Source organism: Metarhizium acridum (assembly GCF_019434415.1).
Source record: "Metarhizium acridum strain ARSEF 324 chromosome Unknown scaffold_452, whole genome shotgun sequence".
Classification (NCBI taxonomy): Eukaryota; Fungi; Ascomycota; class Sordariomycetes; order Hypocreales; family Clavicipitaceae; genus Metarhizium; species Metarhizium acridum.
In genome coordinates, this window is record NW_027094037.1 from 271,255 (window position 1) to 286,064 (window position 14,810).

Below are 14,810 nucleotides of genomic sequence, written 5' to 3' on the forward strand. Positions count from 1 at the left end.
ATTTATTATAATAAAAAGTAAAAGATATTATAAAAGTTAAGAAAAAGATATATAAGTTTAATAGAAAATTAATTAAATAAATTAATTACTTATAAGTTAAGTTAATTAAAAGAAATAAAAATTAATTAAATTTGAATAATTTTATTTTTATTTATAATATTTAAAGAAATATTAATATATTTATAATTAAAAAACTTATTATAAAATAAAATAGCTTATTTAAAATTATTAATTATATTATTATTTTAAGAGCTTATTAAATTAAAATATTAAATAAAGTTATTTTAAATGAAATAATTTTAAGTAATTATTTAAAGAAGTTTATACTTAATAGAAATAATTAATAGTTCTTTAAAATAAATAATTAATTATTAAAAGAATAAAAAGAAATAAACTTAAATGTTATAAAAAGTAATAAGAAAATTAAAAGACTTAATTTAAGTTAATTTACTTATAATATAAGTAATTAAATAATTAAGATTAAAGATAAAATTAACTTAATTAAAAATTAAGTAAAAAAGCTTAAAAATAAGAAGATAAAAGTTATACTTTTACTTAAATAATACTTATAATAATACGTTAAAATTAAATTACCTTTTATTATAATTAAAAAAGAGATAAGTTTATTTTAATAAATATATTAATAATACTTAAGTACTCTTAAAAAGTAAGAAAATATTAATTAAAGAAGAAATAAACGCTTAAAATAAAAGATAAAAGATAATACTTATATTAAATATAAGTAAGTGAATAAAAGAACTATTAAAATAGCTTAAAAACCTAAGAATTTACTTTTATTTTAACTTATATAAATTAATATTAAAAAATTATAAAAGTTTAATAAGAAATATATAATTTTACTTTAAAAATTATATAATTATTATATAAAACTTATATAAGTATAATTTTAATATAAGTAATTTTAATTCTTTATAATTAAAAAAAGCTTAAAAGTATTAAATTTTAACTTAAAGATAAAAGCTATTTTATTATTATTTATAATTAATAATATTAATTATTAATAAACTTAATTACTTAATAATTAATATTAATTATAAGTACTTAAAGCTAAGATAATTAAAAGTATAAAAAATTAAATAATTTAATATATTATAAGAATAGCCTTTATAGCGTAGTAGTTAATGTAAGATTATAAGAGGGACTAGAAGTTAAGTAGCTAAAGTAGGGGTAGCTATATTATAATAATTAAAGCTTATTTTATTTTCTAGTTATATAAGATATAAGGGATATAATCTTAAAGCCTTTATTTCACGTAATATTATTAATCGCGTTATAAGTAAGTAAGGTTCCCTAACTACCTTATAATTATCCCCTCTTACTTTAACTAAGCGCTAGACGGCCTTAATACTTACTTATTAGCTATATAATAGTATATTATTAATTAATATATAAATAATTTAAACGTTTAATTAAGGTTAATCGCGTAATTATATAACTAGTTATATATATAAATTAATATAGTCTCTTTATACTTTCACTAATTATTTCTCCCTTAAATATTATTACTTATTTTATTCTTTCTTACTTTACTTATTTAATTCTCTTTTTTCACCTAAGAAACCTTATTTTATTAAGTTAATCGCCTATTATTTACTATTAAAATAGTAAATATTAGTATTAAGCGTTATTTTTATATGTATTATTTACGTATAATAGTAAACGCTTATTATTATAGCTTTTTAAAGAAGCTTAAACTTCTTTAAATTCCTTATACTTTTAATAATAACTTAAGCTTAAATACTAACCTCTTTAAGCGCTATTAGTAATACGTTACGCGCGCTAATACGTGTAATTTAATTAGTCTATAACTTTAAAGGGTTTTCTTATAGTTTTACTATGTTTTTATTAACGTTTATATAGCTTATTCTTATTATAGTTAAAGATATAATTAATCTCTTACGCCTTTTAAGCTACCTTTAGTAGCTTATAATTACCTTAGTCTTAAAGAATAAGAATAATAGTAATAATAATACTAATTATATTTTTTCGCGCGTAACTCGTATACACCTTACCTAGCTTTTACTAGGAATTATTTATAGCTTTAACTATACTAAACTAACTTATTATATTACCTATAAGTTAATTAATATAGTAAAGAGCTTATAAATACGTTTTTCCTTAGTTTATTATAATATATTCGCTAGCTAATTCTCTTCTTTTAATTCGCTTAAAGTATTTACTATTAGTATATAATAGTTTAAGAGTAGCTTTTAATTACTTAAATTTTCTCTTTATAATTTAATAATATAAGTAAACTTCTTTACTAGTAACTCTCTATTATTTCGCTTATTAGTTATTACTAGGCAAATTATAATTAAGTCTTTAATAAATAAAAAGTAATTTAAGTCTTATATTTATATCTATTTAACCTAAATTATATTACTTAAATAATAGTAATTTACCGCTTTTATCATAGTATAAAGAAGATAATTACTATTCATAAATTTAATAATAACTTACTTAAAGAAAGCGCTTTAAGTGCTTTTTTACTAGTTTTTCTTACGCTTTAAGTATCGTTTTTTTTTATTTCTTATTTAATAGTTTATTAGCCTAAAAATTAAAGTAAATAAAATTAATAGTATTAAGAGTATAATCGTTTAATTTTCACGTAATAATCCCTTACTTATAATTTTCTTATAACGTTTTATTAGCTTTTCATTTATTCTTATTTTATTAAAACGTAATAATTACCTTAAATACGTTAATTATATCTTTAATAGCTACCTATTAGTTATACTTAAGAAGCTATTTCTTTTACTTTATTAAGTAATAAGTACTTTCTTAGAACTCTCTTTAATTCTTAATTTCTTTAACTTTATACTCTTTATTATTCTCTTTAAGGTTTAGTATTAAAAGTAAGTCTTTACTAATATTTTCTTATCTTCTTTATAACTCTAATAGGCTAATATAAAAGATATTATAAAGGTAGCTATATTATTCTAATAGCGCTAAGTAATATACTTATTTTTTAATAGTTTTTAGAATTTAAAAGAGTTTAATATAATAGGGAATAAGCTTTTATTTTCTTACCTTAAATTTAATATTCTTTATAGCTAAGCCTATTAAGTTTCTCTTATATAAGATAAGAGGTATATACTATTAATTATAATACTTTACTTAGAATTTTATAGCTTTTTATTAGTTAATTTAAAGTTATTCTTATACTTTCTTAAGCTTAATTATACGAGTTTTTATAGTAAATACTCTCTTTTAATAAGCTTTAACTTTAAGGTAAAAGCGAAACTTTAGGTTATACCCTATTAAATTATAATTAGGTAAGTAGCTTATTATACTACTCTTCGTGTTATTATAGGTAAATTAAGCTTATAATAATAATTACGCTTATATTAATTAATTACTTATAATAAAATAACGTAAATAATACTTTATAATTTAATTTATTCTTTTATTTACCCGTTTATTTATAAGTAAAAAGCTATTAAAAGCCTTCTTTTTATCTTAAATAAGTAATAAAGGTTTAATTAGAATTAGCTAGTAAATACTAGCTTTTTATTAGAGATAATACCTTTTAATACGTTAAATTAAAGTTTAACCTTATAGTAAAGAGTTCTATTAGTTTTATAGTATTAATAATAGTATTAATTATTAAAAAAGGGAATACTTAATAAATTAATTTACTATTATTAGTATTACGTTAACGTTTTACCTAAGGTACTTTATCTTAAATAACCCTATTATAAAGTCTATTAATATTTTAATTTAAGATTACCGTAAAATTAATAGTAATTTAAGCGCGTTATATAAGTAATATTATTAGATTATTATCTCTTAATAAATTATATAGCTTATAATATAATCTTTTACTTTACCTTATATATATAGCTAATAAAAGTTACGCTATAATAGTTTTAAGGTTCTTTTTATTCTAAGATAACCTATTAGTAAATTATTATAATATAGCTTAAGTAACTTTTAACGTATTTTTAGATTTTAAGGTATAGTTACTTTATTTTTATATAATAAAAGACTACTCTTATCTTTTATTTAATTCTTCTTTTCTTCTTATTTTATTATTAACTTATTAATAAATTACTTTTATATATTTAAGTTATAGCTTTAAGCTTAAAGTAAGAGTTCTTTAAGTAATATAATTAGTTTATTCTTATAAATTAACTATTATCTTATAATATACTTTACTTAGCTTTATATAATTATACTTATTACACTTACTTTCTCTTTAAATTTATTAATAAAATAGGTAATAATTACTAAACTTATAGTAATTACTTAACTTACGTAAATTAAATACCTCTTTTTAAAGGCTTTAAAGCTTTATATATTTAATTAAACGTTAGCTTTTTACTATAGTTTTTATAGTTTCTTAGAGTATTCTTTACTCTTTCTTAAATAATTATTAGCTTCTTTTATAAGTCTAATAATAGCTCTTTATTAAATATAGCTTTACCTTTATAATTAAATTACCTTAATAGCTTATTTATTAGGTTACTCTTATTAAATTAATACTTAATAATAAAGTTAAAGAGTAATAAGAATATATACTAGTAAGCCTAATACCTATTTAACTTAAGTTACCTTATAAATATTTAAAGATTATAATAGTTTAATAGAATTTTAATTAGGTTTATTATCTCTTTTATATAATATTATTAATATTTAAATAATTTTATTATAATAAATAATTCTTAGTCTAGTATTTGATGATTTCTTTTTATATTAATAAACTTTTAAGATTAAAATATAATAAGATAATATTATCTCTTATTATTTAATTATAAGAGAATTCTAGCTATTATAAAGTTAAACGCGTTTATTTTAATTTAAATTACCTTACTTAAGTTATAATATTAGAGAAAAGAGGCTCTTATAAAGGTATTCTTTAAATAATTAAACGCTAATTATTCTTTACTTATAAAGGTTAGGTAACTAGGCTTCTTACTATTTTAGCTTCCCTTTAATAAGGCATTTAAGGGTGCTATTATCTTAAAGTAATCTTATATAAATTATTAATAAAAGTTATAAAATTCTAAGAATACTTATACCTTATAATACGTAATTAATTCTTTTTATTCTTAGATAATTTATACTTATTTTAAATCTATTAAAAGGCTATTAATTAATAAAATAAACCCTAGAAATTCTACGAAGATTTAGTAAAAGGTACACTTAAATAGCTTTATAAATAGCTTAGCTACTTATATTCGTTCTAATATTTAAGTAATATAAGAGGTATATTTCTCTTTTATTTTTAAGAAAATTAAAATATTATTTAAATATACTATATAAATAGTATTAATTAGCTTTTATAAGGCTTAATAGATATAGTTTTAAAAAGTAATAGGCGCGTTTATAAGGTTAAAGAGTATAATTAAGTATTTATAATACTTATAATAGGTTTAAAAGGCTATCTTTTACTTATCTCTCTCTTTTATTTATATTCTATAATAAATATTCTTAATATTAATCTTTAAGAAGAACTTAATCTCTTAATATTTATTAAGTAACTTTAAAATTAAGGGTAAGACGTAGTAATTCTTTTAGGTTACCCTATTTAATCCCTTATAATTTATATATAATCTTAGAGTCTTATTTTTCTTAGGTATAAATAGAATTAATGCTTTAGCTAAGCTTTTTAAGGGTTTTATTCGTTTATTCGTTAGGTTTTTATTAATATACTAATAAAGCTCCTTTAACTTAGCTTAAAATAATAGGTAAATAGGTTTATAAGATAGCGTAATATTAGATAAAAGGTTAATATTATAGTTAGTATTCTTATATAATAATAGGGTCTTAAAATAACTATTTATAAAGATATTCTTAAAGCTATAAAGCTCTATTAAAATATTATTTATAAAATTATACTCTTATATTAACTCTTTACCTTTTAAGGTAAAAAAGTCTTTCTTAAGTATACTAATAATAGCGTAAATTTAAGTTATATTCTAGTACTTCTTAGTAAATTTACGGGGATTATCTAATAAGAAACCCTTTTTTTAAGACTAATATTATTATTTTTAGCTATATATAATTATATGTATCTTTTATTTAACTTATATATATATTTTTATTAAAATAAGGTTTCCCTTTAAGTTTAAGTCCCTTTTAATAGTAACGTATAATAGTTTTAAGATACGCTTATACCCGTAAAAGTTAATAGCTTAAACGAGTACTTTATATATATTATATTAGGGAATTATAAGGGTTTTAATTAACCATAAAATAGGGGCTATTACCTTTACTTAATATAGTTTTTATTACCTTATAAAGTTAATATTAATAAGGTTAAGTATTGTATAACTATTAAGATTAACGTAGGTTTTTATAATATTACGCTTATATATAATAACCTTTATATTAAAGTACTAGCTTATTAATACTTCTTAGCTTAGGGTTAAAGTAAGGGTAATTACTTTAACCTTTAAGCGTTTTCTTAATTATTTAAGTTATTTTTTAATAGTTTATTATAAGTAAATTAAAGGTAATTCTTACTATTATAATTATAATAATATAGCCTTTCTTACCTAATTAAGTTTAGGTTTTAATTATAGGGATTTAATTATAAGAACCTTTTATTATTAAAGTAAACTTCTAGTAAATTACTCCTTTCTTATTAGGGTATCTTTAAAGAGCTTTTTAGTTAAGATAAGTTAGTCTTTTACTTATTTCTCTTTAATATAATATTCTAGAATTATTAAGTAATTTAAACTACTTCTTCTTAAGTTTTTTTAAAGATAAAGGTATATAGGTTTATATAGTCTTAAAGTTTAAATTATAGCTTAATAAAAAGAGTAAGCGCTTATAACTTTTTACTAGCTCTTTTTAAGTATTTCTTTAATAAATTTAAGTAAATATTAAAGTTTATAAAGCTTTAATTTTCGTGTTACTTTACTTATTTTAATTATATAGCTATTTAAGCCTTACGATTTTTCATATCTTTTAAAAGTATAAGAGTTTAATCTTAAAACGTATTTTAATTATTTTTAAGATCTTTCTTTTAATTTATTAGCTATTTATTAAGATATTAGTTTTATTTTACCTTATATTTTGAGTTTATATAATTTAAGGTAAGAAGAAATTTTTAGTAATTCTTATAATACTTACGTTTTACTCTATTAAAAGTATAGTTTAAGTTATTTATTTAAATCTTATACTTTTAAGGGTTTATTAAATAATAAAAAGAGTTAATATTCTTAATTTATACTTTTTAATTATTACTTCCCTTTAAATTATAAAAGTTATATCTCTTTTTTACTATTAAGTAAGTAGTTTTAAGAATTAATTTTTATAGCTTCTTTTTCTTTTTTTAAAGCTTTTATAGCTTCTTTAATTAAGTAATTTAATTTTAAAGAGCTATAATAATCTCGTTTAATTATATAAGTGTTTTTCTTTTACTTAAAGCTATTATATTCTCTTAATTACTTAATAATTCTATTAGATTCTTTACTATTAAAGGTAAAGGCACCTACGAAATAAAGGTTCTTTAAGTACTTATCTCTATTATTTTAATTAAGTAACTTTTTAAAAAGCTTTAAAAATTATAAGATTATAAGAGAGACTAAAAGTTAGGTAGTTAAAGTAAAGGTAATTATATTATAATAACTAAAGCTTATCTTATTTTCTAATTATATAATATATAAGGGATATAGTCTTAAAGCCTTTATTCCACGTAACGTTATTAATTGCATTATAGGTAGGCGGGGTTCCCTAACCACCTTACAATTAAACGCTATAAAGCCTTACCTTAACCTAGTAAAGAGCTAGTTTAAACCTAGCTAGAAATACCCTTAATTTTTTAACTTAATTACCTAAAAAAAAAGGTTAACTTATACTTAAGCACGTGAGTTTTAAAGGTAAAATTAAGTTAAGCTTACCTTAAAAATTAATTAATAGGCTTAAAGCTTTAAGGTAAAGGAAAATTAAGCTAGTACGTATTATAGCTATAATATAATATACTATAGAAAAATTAAGATAATAGGTTAAGAATAAGTGAAAGTAAATAATTAATACCTATAACTTATACGAGAAGAAATACGCCTTATATTATAACGTAATATAAGGTAAAAAAAGCTTTATAAATATAAGTAGATTTTTCTTTTCTTAAGGGTTTTTTTACTTAAAATACGAGTTAATATACTAGAATAGCTTTAAAAAGCTCTAGCGTACTTAAATAAATAAATAAATAAATATTATAAGAATAATTATAGGTTAAAGAGGTAATTATTAAATTAATTTATTATATTAATTATAAAGAGAGAAGTAAATAAGCCTTATTACTTTAAAATAAAACTTTTTATTAAAATACTTAATATTACTTAAATCTTTTATAAATTATAATTAATAAAAGATATTATAAAGTAAATTAAGTAAGTTAAAAAAAGTAAAAGATATTAATATTAAGAAAAGATAATATAAGTATTTAAAAGAGAGATAAAAGTTAATAAAATAAAATATAAATTAATTAATTATATAAAGTAAAGTTAAAGTATTAATAAAATATAACTTTATTTTACTTATATTTTAAATTTAATATTTTCTTTATCTTTTTATTAAATTTCTTAATTATTTTATAAGTAATAGCTTTAATAAGTCTTTTATTATTATAAGAATAAGAGTAATTAATTATAATACGTAAAGTATTCTTTAAAGTAATATAAGAAAAGATATTTAAATTAATATATATCTTAATAATTAAAGATAAGTAATTCTTTTTAAGAAAAAACTTAAATAAGAAATTATAATTAAAGTTATAAGATTTATAAGTTAAATATAAATATTATTTATATAAAGTAATATAAGAGTTATTTAAAATATAATTATTATAAGACTTATATAAAGATATTTTAAAGAATATATAATTATAAAAAGAAGTTATAATATATTCTTTAAATATAATAATAGTTTTCTTAAAGAAGTTAAAGTAATTAAAGTATAAAATATAATTTAATCTTTTATATAATAAAATAAGTAAAGTATAAATATACTTAAGATAATAAATTATAATTAAAAGAAATTAATTATTAAAATAAGCTATTTTAATAAAAATAAGAATTATATTATAAGACTAATAATAAAGCGTTTTTTAATATAAGAGATTATTATCTTTAAGCTTATTAAAAATAAATTAATAAAAGTAATTAAAGAGCATTATTTTACTTTAATAATTAGCTTTATTTAAGAGAGTACTCTTTAAAGACTTTATATAAATAATTATTTTAATATATATAAGAGTATTATTTTATTTAAAATTATATTTATTATAAACCTAAAAGTAAAAGATATATTTAAGTTAAAGAAAGTTAATATTTACTTAAAAGAAACTTTAATTAAATAAAGAAAAGTAAAGTGCTTAATAAATAATAAGAGAATTAACTTAAAGCTTATTATTATAATCTTATTAAATTTTAATAATAATAAAAAATATAAATTTATCTTTAAAAATGATTTTTAAAATAATTAAACTAATATTTAAAAGATTCTTATAAATATAATAAACTTAATTACTTATAATTAAATAATTAAAAGATAAAAAAGAGAAATATTAAAAAAAGAGAGTTATAAAAGAGAAAAATTAGTAATTAAGTAATATTAAGTAAAGAATTATATAATAATTTATTATATAGTTTAAATAAAGTACTTAAAATTATAATATTATATATTATAAGTATAAAAAAAGTACTTTTTATATCTTTTAAGCATTTAATTTTCTTATCTTTTATATATATTAATATCTTTTCTTCTCTTTAATATAATATAATCTTTATATCTTTTCTTTTTAAAGCTTTATAACTTTTAATATTATTATTATTAAAAGTATTATAAAGCTTTTTTACTTATTATTTTATATAATATTAAGTTTAAGCTATTGAAAATTAAATCTTTTAGCTTACTTATTATTTAAGTTTTACTTATAAGATATAAAAAATCTTATAAAAAGATATTTAAGTATTAATTAAATTAAGTATTTAAGCTTTTTAAGCGTTTTTAATTAAGAAAAATATCTTTAAAGAAATTAAACTTATAAAGTACTTAATTATGATTACTTAAATATAAGTATAAGTTAATATTATTAAATTAAGAAAGAATTAAGTGTATTTATTTTTAAAAATTAAGAATATAATTATCATTATATATAAAAGAATATACTTTATATATATTAATAAGTCTTATATAAAAAGAGAGAAATTACTTATTAAGTAAAATCTTATTAACTTTTATCTCTTTTAATTATTATTATATTAACCTTAAAAGTAATAAAATTATAAGTATAAAGTTTATAAAAACTTAAAAATCTTTAATAAGTATTATAAAGAATTATTACTTATATTTATAATAATATTTAAAGAGTAATAAAATAATTACTTAATAAAAATTTATAAATTTATAGCTAAAAGTTACGTTAAAAAAGAGTTAAACTATTAATTAAATTAATTTAAATTAATAATAATAAATTATATTATAAGAAGAGAAATTAAAAAGGTTTTTAATATTATATTATACTTATTTATTATATAAGTTAAGTAACTCATTAAGTAAGAATTATATAAATTAATTAATAATAAAATTAAAAGACTTAATAGTATTTTAATAAATATTATATATAATATTTAATATAATTTATAAAATATTTGTATATATTAAAAGAAAATATAATTCTTTACTAGATTTTTATACTTTTTAAGCTATTAAGTATACTTTATATTTAATTATAAGTATAAGATATTATATATATTTAACTCTTTTATAAGAGATAAAAACTAATATTTTAAGTAATTTATTAAGAGATAATAATAAGTACTTTAACTATTAAATTACTCTTATAAGTTTAAATATAGTTTAATATTATATATATCTTAAATAAAAAACTAAAAATATTATTACATATACTTAATATTCTTAATTAATTACTTTAAAGGACTTATAAGCTATTACTAAAATAAAATAATAAGAAAATAAATTAAATTAAAGAATATTTATATTTAAGAACTAATAGTATTAAAAAGAAGACTTTAATTAAAAGTAATTATAAATTATACTTAAAAGATTAATTATATTTATTAAAGAAAAGCTATATTATAAATAATAAAAGAGTAAATAAAGTTTTATAAATTCTATAAGATATAACTATAAATAAGCTTAAAGTATATCTTAAAGTAATAAAAGAGAAAAATAATAACCTTAAATTCTTAAATTAAAGTCTTTATAAAAGTAAAGGTAAATTATATATACTTATAGTAAAGAAAAATATTATTATATTAATTAAAGGCTTTATTTTAAAAAACACTTATATTAATTAATAAAGATATAATTATTTAAGATTAATTAAATAAACTATAATTAATAAGAATATAATTATATTTAAAATATAATATTATATAAAAAGAATATAACTTAAAATTTTAAGAGAATACTTAATTACTTATAATAACCTATAATAATTAATTATTAAGTATAAGATTAATATAATTATTAAATACTTTAAAGTTATAAGAGATTAAATAAATAATAAAGTTATTAATCTTATAAAAGTCTTAAAAAAGGTTAAGAAAAATATTATTATATTAAACCTAAATATAACGCGTATATAAAGTTACTTGTAAAGAGAGACTAAATTAGGTACTACGTATAAAGAGTTACCTATAAAGAGAGATTAAATTAAATTCACTTATATTTTAAAATAAGATATAAATTTCTATTAATTTTAGTTTAAATTCTATAAGTATTATTATATAAAAAAGTAAATATAAATTAAAGCTAAAACTCTTAATAAATAAGTATAAAAGAATTAATTTAAATATTAAATAATTTAAATAAGTTTTAATCTTATATTATTAAAAGACTTAAAAATAAAGTTTTTTTTTAATTTCTCACTTAATTATCTTATATTTTAAGTTTATTTTAATAATTCTTAAAACTTTTTTATATAATTACCTTTAAAAAGATAATAAAAACTTAAGAATAAAGCTATATATTATATAATAATATATTTAAAGAAAAGATATTTATTATATTTTTTATACGTAAATTATTTACTCTTTTAACTCTTATTAAGTATTTTATTATTATTACGTAAAAGATATAATTAAAGAAATACTTATATAAACTTAAGTAAATTTAAGAACTTAAAGCTTAAAAGTAAAAGTTACTTTAAAACTTATCTTTAAATAATAAAAAAAGTTTCTTAAAATAATAAGACTTTTTCTTTTTAAAAGAAAATTAAAATTTAAAGATTTAAATTAAAAATCCCTTTAAATTATCTTTTAATATAAATTAAAGAAAAAGAGATAATTAATTAAATAATCTTTAATATACTTTTAAGAGTATTTTAAGAAAATTTAAGAAGAATTACTTTTAAATTTTATATATAATTATATAAATAAAAAATAAATATTACTTTTAATAAAATTAATATATTAAAAAAGTAAAGATATATAATTTAATTATAAATATTAATTAAAAAAAATTTAAAGTATAAACCTTAAATTTTATTTAAGATTTTATTAATTAAAATATAATTATAATATAATAATTAAAAAATATATATTAAAGAGTAAATTAATCTTTTTAAGACTTTTATATATACTTAAATTTATTAAAAAAGTACTTCTCTTATATCTTAAAAGTATAATAAGTATTTAACTTCTTTATAAAACTTTACTTTTACCTTAAAAATTATATTAAAATATATATATTAAATATATTAAAAATTTAAGAGAAAATTATAGCTTTTATTACTTATTTTTAAAATAATATAAAAAGTAAGTAAAATAATAAGTAATCTTAAAATAAAAACTTAAATAAAAAGCTTTTTAAAGTATTTTAAAGAAACCTTAAAAACTTTTCTTTTAAAAGAAAAAGTAATTAAAAAAGATTTTTAAAATTTAATTAAAAGCGTTTTTTATATTAAAACTTATTTTAAAATAAAAATAAAAAAAAAGCTAATAATAAAAAGAAAAAGAATTTTATTTATTAAAAGTATAATAATAATAAATATCTTTAAAATAAATATCTTAAAAGAGAAAAAATTAATAATATAAAAACTTAAAATAAAAAAAAGAAAATAAAAAGAATATTATAAAAAAAGAGAATTAATTATAAATAATACTTAATTTATAATTAATAAAAATTATATTTAAGTAAAAGTTAATCTTATAATATAAGTTATAATTTAAAAATAAAAATTAATACTTATTAAAGTAATTTTAAATATTAAAGTTAAAGTAATTTTAATTAATATTACCTTAATATAATATATAAAATTATATTACTTAAATAAGATTTTATTAAGCTTTAAAATACTTAATAATATTTATTTATAAAAGCTAAAAGTATAAAAAATACCTTTAACTCTTATAAATTTATAAGAGAAATAAAAAGAGTTTATTTAAATCTATTATATAATATTAAATATAAGTAAAAATTTTCTTTAACTTAAAATATTAGCTCTTAAAAATAAGAATATTATTATAAATATAAAGTTATAATAATAATAATATAATATAAAAAAGAGTAAATATAAGATAATTTTAATATATAAGTTTAAAAGAAAAGTATAAAATTATATATATATTTTTATTATATTTAAAGTAAAAGAGATAATATTTTTATAAGAAAATAATATTAAACTTTTTTTAAAAGTAATATTTTTATTATTAATATTATAAGAATATATTAATATTTTTAAAGATAAAAAGGTAAAAGAATTATTATTATATTACTTAATTAATTATATAATTAATCTAATAAAAGAAAAAATATCTTTATATAAACTTATATATTTACTTTTATTAAAAAAGCTAATAATATTATAAGATTATTTAAATAAAAACCTAAAAGTAAATTAAATTTAATACTTTAAAAGTCTAATAAAAGTATTAATTTTATTTATATTAAAAAAAAATAAGATACTTTATCTTTATATAAACTATTAAAGAATAAATAAAGTTAATATTAAGAATTAATATTTACTTCTTTTAATTATTAAAATATTAAATTAAATATAAAAAGTTAAGGTATTTTTAAAATTAAATATTAAGAAAGCTTATTATTAAATTAAAATTAAGAAAGAAAATAAATAAAAAATTACTTTTTAAATATAATATAAGTATTTTAAATACTTAATAATATCTTTTAAATTAATTAATATATTTATTATATTTTAAAGTTATATAAATTAAGTGCTATAAAGCTTAAATAATATTATTTATATTATATATTTTAATAATATCTTAATATTCTTTAAAATAAAGAAAAAATATAAAGAATATTTAATATAAGTATTAAAATAAATAAGAAACGTAAAGTTATACGTTAAATTATTTAAGTGTAAATTCTTTTAATTTTAAGTAAAATTCTTAAGATTTATTTTATTAATAAAAGAGATCTTTATAAATTTTACTTAAATTAAAATTATTATATTTTAATTAAAATTTAAAAGCTATTATAATATATAAGTATTCTTAAGGTTTTATAACTTTTATTAATACTTTATTAAAGTATACTTTTATATAATAGCTTTATTAATAGCTTTATTAAAAGAGAGTAAAAATAAGTGAAAATTAAAGAGTATAAAACTTAATTAAAAGAAAAGAAAAGTATTTTATACCTTAAAAAATATTTTTATAAAAGCTTTATTATTATAATATTTTAATTTTCATTAATAAACTTAAATTAAAATAAATATATTAATCTTTATAATTATTATAATTTTATTATAATTTAAAGATAATAAAAAATAATATTTTATTATCTTTTAATTATAAAAATTATAAGATATAAAGACTTATTATAATACGTTTAATTAAGAGATATTA